This window comes from Amphiura filiformis, chromosome 13 (genome assembly GCF_039555335.1).
Source record: "Amphiura filiformis chromosome 13, Afil_fr2py, whole genome shotgun sequence".
Taxonomy (NCBI): domain Eukaryota; kingdom Metazoa; phylum Echinodermata; class Ophiuroidea; order Amphilepidida; family Amphiuridae; genus Amphiura; species Amphiura filiformis.
In genome coordinates, this window is record NC_092640.1 from 32,716,405 (window position 1) to 32,728,422 (window position 12,018).

At 36.3% G+C, this 12,018-nt stretch overlaps 1 protein-coding gene across 1 annotated transcript in view; it reads right to left on the minus strand.

Moving 5' to 3' along the window:
• The window catches only part of LOC140168256 (uncharacterized), a 54,640-nt gene that overhangs the window by 14,310 nt on the left and 28,312 nt on the right, over positions 1-12,018 (minus strand). Inside the window, exons 5-6 of the mRNA XM_072191590.1 lie at positions 11,228-11,324; positions 4,239-4,335 (exon numbers count right to left, since the gene is read on the minus strand). The gene's annotated coding sequence lies outside the window, so the exon portion shown is untranslated. The remainder of the gene's footprint in view (positions 1-4,238; positions 4,336-11,227; positions 11,325-12,018) is intronic.

The window sequence follows — 12,018 nt, forward strand, 5'->3', positions numbered from 1 at the left end:
ACAATTCTATTTCTTGTGCAAATGTTACAATATGGCTTTAAATTCAAAAGGTCAAAAAGATCATCTGATTTTGTTATTTTTTCTCAAAAGACCCTAAATACCTAAATGATGAGATTTCCTATTTCTGGTCCAATAAATCAGTACTCATGGACGTTTCGAAGTCTAGCAGACTTCTTTCTCAACCGAAAGTTGTCTGCTAGACTTCGAAATGAGTACTGATTTATTGGACTAGAAATATTTATTTATCAACAACAGTCCTGATGAAAATGTTCAGTAACCCTAAATACCTATATAGCATGGTACACTTTTTCTCAAATTTGCTTGTTTGAGGTACTCTATTACATTCGATCATGAGAGCCAACTTGGGTACACACAGATATTCGCATCATACATACTATGCAAACACCACATGCTTTACAGCGCAAGCACATCTTTTGAGAATTTTCAAATCATGGTCTTTGGTCGTGTGATTGTGCATGCTCGGAAGTGAATGCTCTTCTGATTGAGAATTAGATATTTTGCCTATACAATACAACAGTGCGAGTTGTTGCAATAACTGTTGTACATAAGTGAACTCAATACATTCATTTCAAGGAGCAGTTACACAAAAGTGATTGGCCTTTTTAGTTAGCTCCTATAAAAATATGTAGCTGAGAATGCACACACACACCGGACCACATTATCAGCCCCCGGGGGGGGCACTCAACTTAAATTTTGGTAGGGGTGTGTGGCGCAGAGCCAAACTTTGGGAACTAAGAACTGATTTTCGGGCAAAATAGGGGCTTGAAGAACTGAAATTAGGGCCAAATTATACTAGGCTGTTGAGCTAAAAATTTCTAAATTATTTCCAAATTTGAGCTTAAAGAGCTCCAATTGTCAGAGTTTGAGGCTCAAAGAACTGGAGCAGATCCAAATGTGGGGCTTAAGGAACTGCCGGATAGCCTCAAAAAGGGACCCTTGACCGCCGCACATACCCGTACCACCTTAACATGCGAGTGCCACCCCGGTATGAGCCTACCAGAATTGGATATAAATGGGCAATTTAATTTCAGCAAAAAAGCCTGGTCATTCAACAGGGTCTAAAGTGTGGCCCTAGATAATAATATTCATTCCAGGGGACAGTCTACCCCCCTCCCTACCTTCTTCCTTGGCTAGAGCCATCTACATTTCTGGAAAAAACCAATAAGAAAAAGCAGATCCACCACCATCCCCAAATGGCAGAGATTAATTTTATGGCATCGGTAATGATGCTATGAGCTTAATTAGTTTCATATTTGATCACAAAGGTAAGATTTGATCACAACTACCAATACATGGATTGATGACAGATTTAATACAAGGATTACTTCTGAGATTTGATCATAACTGCCAATTTACTATTGTAGTGCACGTTTAGTAACCATTGGTTACTGCTCTAAGCCTGGGCTCATACACCTGTTCCGAATTTTGATATGCCATAGGCTTTGTTTTGTGATCATTTCGATCAGTGGTTCATAACAAAGAAAGCGTGATCCACTTGACCTAGCAACTGTCATAATCTAACGTGCACTATGACAGCAAATAATATGGGTTGATGACAGATCACAAGGATTACTTTTCTTTATGACAAGCGGCTGAGTTAGGACAGTTCACCTAGGATGGGTCATTTCCATTAGCATTGGGTACAAGAGTGAACGGAAACTAACTTTAAATAATTAGACATTCAAATTTAAACTTTAAAGTTTGAACTTTTATTGCAACAAATTGATATGTCCATCATTCAGATAAGATTGTTTTTTATGATGTTACAGTTATAGCAATGTATATGAAACAATTTTTTTTACTCTGTCACTATATTATGCTAGTCGTGTTGGATTTGGTTTCACACTTAACTTATTTCTCAATAGAATTTCCTCGACAGTGTATTTAAATAAATTGACATGTCCATCATTTTTTTTTACTCTGTTGCTATCTTATGCTACAGTCTTGCTATGTTTTTCTTTAAATGTATAGATCTCTATGTGGTATCTCTATGTGATACATGTACTGATGAATGGGTAAAAGTAGCTTACATTGTTAAAAAGCTCTGTATGTGAAACACAAAATAGATCAAAATCAAAGTTTTATATCTCATTAATTAGAAAGAATTAAGGTCTGTAAGTTGGTATATTTGAAGAGCTCCAAAAAAAATTGCTACACACCAATTTTCTCAAAAAAGTCAAAACTATCGAATAGAGCCGTATGTGATGGGTCCAACAACTTTTTTTCTTTAGTTTTTCTGTAGTATGAGTTCTGATATGCCTTTTAAGATGACAGTTCCAACTAAAACATGACATTACTCGCACTGAGAGGTTTTCTCTTCAGAGTGAGTTCTGATATGCCGTTTAAGATGACAGTTCTGACAAAACCATTTCTGTCAGTACTCCCACTGTAAGGGTTTCACTTTGGTACGAGTTCTGATATGGTTCACAGGGACATTTTTCTAGCAAAAAATCAGTACTCACACTGAAAGGGTTTCTCTTTAGTGTGGGTTCTGATGTGATGTACAAGGTAATTTCTATCAGCAAAACATTCCTAACAGTAAAATTTATAGGATTTTTATTTGGTATGAGTTCTGATATAATGCCTCTTGAGATCGCCGTTCTGACTAAAACATTTCTGACAATATTCACACTGAAAGGGTTTCTCTTTGGTATGAGTTCTGATATGGTTCACAAGGACACTTTTTTGAGCAAAACATTTCTGACAGTACTCACACTGAAAGGGTTTCTCTTTAGTGTGAGTTCTAATGTGGCAATCAAGATGACTTCTTATTGTAAAACCTTTCTGACAGTACTCACATTGAAAGGGTTTCTCTTCAGTGTGAGTTCTGATGTGGTGCACAAGGTAACTTCTGTCAGCAAAATGTTTCTGACAGTACTCGCACTTGTAAGATTTTTCTTTGGTATGAGTTCTGATATGCCTTTTTAGACGAGAGTTAAGACTAAAACATTTCTGACAATACTCACACTGAAAGGATTTCTCTTTAGTATGAGTTCTGATATGCCTTGTAAGATCAGAGTTCTGACCAAACCATTTCTGACAGTACTCACACTGAAAAGCTTTCTCTTCGGTGTGTGTTCTGATGTGGTGCACAAGGTAATTTCTGTCAGCAAAACATTTCTGACAGTACTCACACTTGTAAACTTTTTCTTTGGTATGAGTTCTGATATGCCTTTTGAGTTTCCAGTTCTGACTAAAACATTTCTGACAGTATTCGCACTGAAAGGGTTTCTCTTTGGTATGAGTTCTGATATGGCTCACAAGGACACTTTTTTGAGCAAAACATTTCTGACAATACTCACACTGAAAGGGTTTTTCTTTAGTGTGAGTTCTGATGTGGGAAACAAGATGACTTCTTATTGTAAAACATTTCTGACAGTACTCACATTGAAATGAGTTCTCTTCAGTGTGAGTCCTGATATGGTGCATAAGGTAATTTCCGTCAGCGAAATGTTTCTGACAGTACTCGCACTTGTAAGATTTTTCTTTGGCATGAGTTCTGATATGCCTTTTTAGATGAGCGTTACAACCAAAACATTTCTGACAGTATTCACACTGAAAGGATTTATCTTTAGTATGAATTCTGATATGCCTTGTAAGATCAGAGTTCTGACCAAAACATTTCTGACAGTACTCACACTGAAAGGCTTTCTTCTCTTCAGCGTGTGTTCTGGTGTGGTGCACAATGTAAATTCCGTCAGCTAAACATATCTGACAGTACTTGTAGAATATTTCTTTGACATGAGTTCTGATATGCCTTTTAAGATGAGAGTTACACCTAAAACATTTCTGACAGTACTCACACTGAAAGGACTTCTCTTTGATAAGAGTTCTGACACTGTCAGTTCTGATGTGGTGCAAAAGGTAACTTTTGTCAGGAAAACATTTCTGACAGGACCCACACTGACATGGTGTCTTTTTGTTCAAGCAGTTATTAAATTGATAAGATATTATGCTGTGGCTACTGAATTGTCTTAGCAGCGCACTACTTTTTGACATGATTTTCCGACAACACATACATTTGCATATACGGGCTCGTACATATTTAATAAGATGTCTGTTCATGTGGGTTTTCAAATTTGCCAAAGAATAATGCTCGAGTTGGCAATATGCACAAGTAAATGGTTTCAAACGTTTCATTTCCAATAGTGAACTTTACATGAAGCCAAAAATATTCAAATATGTAGATCAAGTGAATGTGTGCACCTTAAACCCACCCTGAAAGTCAACTCTAGCATAGATGTCCTGGAGTGAAGCAGCAAGCAATACAAGACCACAGTCCTCACTGGCTTTTGTCTCAGTGGATCAATATATCTGAAATGTTAAAACAACACATTTGACAAATGGTTAGTATATACCTCTTCAAACCACATATGTGACCTGCTACCACAAAATCAGCGTAAAGTCACCGCGACTTTGGTGATGTTCTTTATTTGCCGCCACCTGTACAAGCCAGTAGTATTATCCTTTGTGAATGGCCCATTGTGCCTCCATTCACAAAGGACATACAGACATACGCTTTAACAGGTGAGTGAACACCAACGCAGTAGCAGGTCGTGGTAGCAGCTAGGTCACATATTGATTTTAATACCTTAATTAATTTTCTGTTCCGAATGATCCATGAATTTGATATTATAAATACTAGTAGCTCATACTTATATATATATATATTCCAGCTGTAAGTAGTATTAATTACTCTCTATGTTTCTGAATTGTTCAGCCTTATTTAGTGACCGCTGGGGGGGCTTGCTTGACATTGATAAGGGATATCAGTGAACACTGGACTTTCAAAAACCGAACGCACAAGCATTGAAGTGAAAATGCAACGCAAATGCAATGCACCCCTAAACAGATATGGCAAGTTTCATTTCAATACCCTAAGGGAGTGTTCATAAATACTTTGTTGGGGGAGGGGACTGGTATAAAGGGAAGGGGGCCAAAAAAGTTTTGGACCTTAAAAGAGGGAGGACCTTAGTGTACACATATCTATTAATTAATATATCATTAGGGATGCACCATTAAACTTGAAGGGGGTTAGGAAGTTGGGGTTGGGGAATTTTATTTTTTAATTTCATGCATTTTGCATTTATACACAGTTAGGAGGGGAAGTTTGTTTTTTTTAGTGTTGATGGGGAAATGTTTTTTTTTTGCTCATGTGAGTGGGGGAAGTTTTTTTTTTTCAAAACTTCCTAACCCCCACCTTGAAGTCTAATGGTACATCCCTTAAAGATGATCAGTAACATATGTAACATCTGGGTTGGTCTAGGAAATACTGACATTTTTATCATAGAATTTTATATCTCTACAAAGTAGACTGCAAACATAATCATGCACCAATCTGATCAAAAACTGGGAAAAATACAACTATATCAAGAAATAGTAAACTGCACACTTCAGTTTACTATATTTCTCATTGCAGAATAATTTTGTACACATATAGGCCCATGGGTAGGTTTACCATAAGAAAGAGTGGGCACAGGCCCTGGTAGCTCCTGGCACCACGGTCTTAGGGGGCCAAACTGATGCCTGTGTACATTTGTGTGACTTTGTCCAAATTAATATCATACTTGACCATTTTAGCTTTTTGCATAAATTAGTTCCAATTTTATCAATATTCAAGCTTCAATATAGCCAAATTGTTTGCGTGGTTCACGCGCATTTGTACTATCATAATAGCCACGGATCCAAATTATGTTGCTGTGTGCCAATGACCCTCCAAATAAATCCTCTAATCATATCAGATAAACGCCCTGATTTGGGACAAATCTAAATTTTTAAGTATAAAATGAAAATTTCCTTGTGCTTGTATTACATGCAAAATTGTCCCACCAGGAATGTTTCAAGCATTTTCCTCCCTGTGACATGTGACCCAGATACCACACCACTGGAAACAGCATTATTAGCCCCCCCCCTCCCAAATAGGCTTTTCTCAAAGCTTGTGTGCCCATTTGGAAAATCGCACAATTTGAAAAAAAAAGGAATGCAGAAATTTTATTTCAAGAAAAAATCAGACACTAAATACCTATTTAGCAAGGTACACTTTTTCTCAAATTTGCTTGTTTGGAATACCCTATCACATTCAATCATGAGAGCCAACTTGGGTACGCACAGATATTTGCATTGAGTGTAGTACACAAAGACCACATGCTTACAGCACACACACATCTTTTGAGAATTTACAAATCATAGTCTTTGGTTGCGCGATTGTGTTGTTCCACAAAAAGTACATTAACACATGATTACGTAGAAGGTGCATGCTCTCCAGACCGAGAATAAGATATTTTGCCTATAAATACAACAGTGCAAGTTGTTGCAACACATAAGCTTCATATAATCAAGTGAACCCAACACATATGACGGAGCAGTTACGCAAAAGTGATTGATCTTTTAATTGACCCCTTCAAAATCATGTAGCTGAGAATGCACACACTGGACCACATTATGAGCCTACTAGTACTAGAATATTGGATATAAATAAATGTACAGCAATTTAAGTTAAGGATAAAGCCTGGTCATTTAACAGTGTCAAAAGTGTAGCCATAAAGCACTATGGAGCACAAACAAGATACAAAAGGCCTGATCAATAATATTCCTGCCAGGGGAGAGTCTACCCCCCCCACATGGCTAGAGCCATCTACATTCCTGGAAAAACATTAAAAAGTAGCACACCATTTATGGGGATTCAGTTTATCGCATTACCCCAAGAGTCAATTTAGTCTCATGGTCAATGGCACAGTTCATAAACCTCTAATGATTATCCAAAGCAGATCCACCACACCATTCCCAAATGGCAGAGATTAATTTTATGGCATCGGTAATGATGCCATGAGCTAAAATAGCTTCATATTTGATCACAAAGGTAAGATTTGATCACAACTACCAATACATGGATTGATGACAGATTTAATACAAGGATTACTTCTGAGATTTAATCATAACTGCCAATAATATGGGTTGATGACAGATTACAAGCCTTCCTTCACTTGTTATAATGTACATTCATAACCTCATTAATAAACGCGATTTGTGAAAACGCGAACGCAAATCGAGGTCATTAATATCTCACAATTGACCGCAAAATGCGTAATTGTTCCAATGTCGCACACAATTGACTTCTGCGTGCGCCGTGCCAGACAGCGTCCAACGAACTGGCGCTGGCTGGCTGCCGTATTTGGATTGCGCGCTACCATATTTGCACAGATTCTGATACGCACTTTTGTTATTGGTTGTTTTGTTTTAGCCTGATCGATTTTAGGAAAGGGAAGATGTAAAAATTGTTTATTTTTACAAACTTTTGAGGAAAATGTTGTGTTATTTTGTAAAGTTAAAAGATCAAAGTGACGGTTATGAATGAGGTTAATACTTTGCATCGGTTATATGTCGGGCATTGTGAAAAATCTAAACATTTTGCTTTGGACCTTGGAATATTCCTCGGTTCCAAAGGCAAAATGTTTAGATTTTTCACAATGCCCTCCAAATAACCGATGCGCAGTTATTAACCTCTAAATGACAAGCTGCTGTGTTAGGGGCCGTCCATAATTTTCGCCATTTTCACTTACGTACAAAGCGTACGTAAGAGGGAGGGAGGGGGTAAAAATCCTGGGCATGTGTACGTAAGAAAAATGGCGATTTGTTTGAGCAATAAAAAAAATGAAAGTGAAAAATTATGGTATTTTCCATTCTTTTATTCATTAAGTTACAACCAATTGACCTAAAATTGTTCATTTCGTTTTAACAATTTCTATAACATACCATGCAAACATTGCTTTTCTCTTTAATTTGGTCCTATTTTACATTGATACCAAAATACATTAAGAAAATATTTTCTATCTGCGCTTGGATCAATGGCAGCCAATGCTCAAGTGTGACACTGTTGCGACAAAAGACATGCATGAAACCCATAGTTTAATTATGCCAAAGGGATGTCCCCCTGGTTCCCCTATATGATGTGATCCTGGGGGTTCTTGAAAAGAGATAGCCTATTGGGGTGTTCGGCAGATTTTGGGGTGCAAGTTGGTCATTTAGTTTAGATTCGGGCTGCATTTTAAGCTATATTTTATTGATGGCTCTCGTTTTCATGAAAATATGTTTTGAAAGGAAGGTTTTTTTAGCATTTCTTAACTTAGCTGTAAAAATATTAATCCAGAACCAACTGTCCTCCTTCAATACTAACCCTAATCAAATCTTTAACCTAAACTCTATTACCACAACCCAATTGTGCTAGAAGTAGTACTCACAATACTTCGCCATTTTATTTGTACGTAACTCGAGGGAGGGAGGGGGGTAAAAGTTACGTACGCTTTGTACGTAAGTGAAAATGGCAAAAATTATGGACGGCCCCTTAGGGGACAGTCCATTTAAGATGGGTCATTTCTATTAAAATTGGGTACAAGAGTGTATGGAAACTCACTTTTAATAACTAGTCATTCAAATTTAAATTTTTAAGTTGGAACTTTTATTGCAACAAATAAATTTAAACTACAGCTTTTCTTTCATCAATTTTAGTATACCTTTCCTTGCAAACACATTTCTGATACTGTACTAACATAAAATCCCTTTAAAAAATTCTTTTTAAGAATCTGTCCTTGCATATATATAATTTATGCTCATGATTTCAGGCATGTGCAATAGCTGTGTGGAGCTAGCCTACAATTGCGATCCACCATGTGGTGGTATGTCGATAAACAAGGGTGTATATGAAAATGGTAATCAGGTTAGCACCTGACATTTAAGTCCCCCAATCAACAGGGCCTATTTTTATTGAGACACCCTGTATATGCTAGTCTTGCAGTCTTTCTTTATATGTATAGATATACATGTGGTTTGTGTGTATTGGTTACGAACATAAAATAGCTCTGAATAGATCTGTATACATGTGATGTGTCATTCACCATATAGATCTACATGTGATAATCAAAGTTTTATATCTCATTAAGGATGAGCGTTTTGACAGTATTTTTTGTGGGACATGAGAGCACATCAGACATATCGAATTGCATTCTGAATACAAAGAATGTCTTTCTGATATCAAATAATTATAATTTTTTGAAATTCACGATATAATACAAATTTTATGACAAATTATTAAAATTTGATATTTTTCACATTTTTGATATATAACAGTCCTTTTATTTTATAAATCTAATGACATATTCTTAAAGTGTATATGTAGCTGGGAGGAAAAGCCGACGATCAACTGAAAATTTTGACCTTTTATATTGAAGATATGGATTTTTTTCCCAAAAAGGCCTTAGTTTTTTTGGTGTTTTGGGAAAAAAATCCATATCTTCAATACGAAAGGTCAAAATTTTCAATTGATAGTCAACAGATAGGCAAGCATACATGTTTATGCACTAACCCCACCAACTGTACACTCAACCCATACAGTCCAACTGGGTAGCTCTATCTGGGTCAGGTAACATAAACATGATAAACCACAGCGTCTGTGCATGAACAACCAAAGCTGCATTTTTAATGAGATAGCATCATATCCAGTATTAGAGTGCGTAGTTCATTGTATATTCTAAATATATTAGACCATTTTTTTCATGGATGGTTAGCTGTTGGATCAGAACAGGTCATTGGTGGATTTTCCATGGTCAGAGCGATTAGAGGGGTGATAAATTAAAATAGTCTACTACAGTAGATTAGTATGAGTTCTGATATGGTTCACAACATTTTTTCTAGCAAAACATTTCTCACAGTACTCACACTGAAGGGGTTTTTCTTTAGTGTGAGTTCTGATGTGGCGTACAAGGTTATTTCTATCTGCAAAACATTTTTGACAGTAGTCGCACTTATGGTTTTTCTTTGGTATGAGTTCTGATATGCCTTTTGAGATCTTGGCTCTGACCAAAACATTTCTGACAGTATTCACACTGAAAGGGTTTCTCTTTGGTATGAGTTCTGATATGGTTCACAAGGACATTTTGTTGAGCAAAACTTTTCTGACAGTACTCGCACTGAAAGGGTTTTTCTTTAGTGTGATTTCTGATGTGGCATACAAGGTGATCTCTGACAGTAAAACATTTCTGACAGTAGTCGCACTTATGGTTTTTCTTTGGTATGAGTTATGATATGCTTTTTAAGATCAGAGCTCTGACAATAACGTTTCTGACAGTACTCACACTGAAAGGGTTTCTCGTTAGTGTGAGTTCTGATGTGGAGCACAAGGTGATTTCTCATAGCAAAACATTTCTGACAGTACTCACACTTATAGGGTTTTTCTTTGGTATGAGTTCTGATATGACTTTTGAGATGACAGTTCTGACCAAAACATTTCTGACAGTATTCACACTGAAAGGGTTTCTCGTTAGTGTGATTTCTGATGTGGAGCACAAGGTGATTTTTAATAGCAAAACATTTCTGACAGTACTCACACTTATAGGGTTTTTCTTTGGTATGAGTTCTGATATGCCTTTTGAGATCACAGTTCTGACCAAAACATTTCTGACAGTATTCACACTGAAAGGGTTTCTCTTTAGTGTGAGTTCTGATGTGGGAAACAAGATGACTTCTGAGAGTAAAACATTTCTGACAGTACTCACACTGAATGGGTTTCTCTTCAGTGTGAGTTCTGATGTGGTGCACAAGGTAACTACTGTCAGCAAAATGTTTCTGACAGTACTCGCACTTGTAAGATTTTTCTTTGGTATGAGTTCTGATATGCCTTTTTAGATGAGAGTTACAACTAAAACATTTCTGACAGTACTCACACTGAAAGGGTTTCTCTTTGGTGTGAGTTCTGGTGTGCTGCACAAGGTTACTTCTGTTAGCATAACATTTCTGACAGTATTTGCACTTGTAAGACTTTTCTATGGTATGAATTCTGATATGCCTTTTAAGATGCCAGTTCTGACTTAAACATTTCCGACAGTACTCACACTGAAAGGATGTCGTTTTGTCCAAGCAGCTATTAAATTGATACCATATCATCCTGTGGCTATTGAACTGTCTTTGCAGCTCAGCAGTTTTTGACACGAGTTTCTGATAACACACACATTTGCATCTATGGGCACGTACATATTTAATAAGATGTCTGTTCATGTGGGTTTTCAAATTTGCCAAAGAGGAATGATTGAGTGTGCAATATGTACAGTGAAATGGTTTCAAGCGTTTCATTGCCAACATGTATTTAGTGAACTTTAGATAAACCAGACAATATTCAAAGATGTAGATCAAGTGACTGTGTGCACCTCAAACCCACCATGAAAGTCAACTCTAGCATAAATGTCCTGGAGTGAAGCAGCAAGCAAAACAACACCAAAGTCCTCACTGGCTTCTGTCTCAGTGAATCAATATATCTGAAATGTTAAAACAACAATTAATAAATGTTAGGTATACACCTTTTCAAACCAAGCATTGATTTTATACCTTAAGGGATCTAGAATGCGCGTTCATGGCGTTTCGACAGTATTTATTGTGGGACATGAGATTGCATTCTGAATACGAAGCATGTCTTTCTGATATCAAATAATTTTCATTTTTTGAAATTCATGATATAATACAAATTTTATGACAAATTATTAAAAGTTGATATTTTTCAATTTTTGATATATAACAGTCCTCGAAATAAATTTTATAAATCTAATGATATATTCTTAAAGTGTATGTAGCTGGGAGGAAAAGCCGACGATCAATTGAAAATTTTGACCTTTTATATTGAAGATATGGATTTTTTCCCAAAAGACCTTTTTTTTGGTGTTTTTGGGAAAAAAATCCATATCTTCAATACGAAAGGTCAAAATTTTCAATTGATCGTCGGCTTTTCATCCCACCTACATACACTTTATGTATAAATCATCAGATTTATAAAGTTTACTTCAAGTACTGTTAAATATCAAAAATATCAATTTTAATGATTTGCCATAAAATGTGTATTACATTGCTAATTTCAAAAAATCAAAATTATTTGATATCAGAAGGACATTCTTCGTATTCAGAATGCAATTCGATATGTCTGATATGCTCTAATGTCCTACAATAAATACTGTCCAA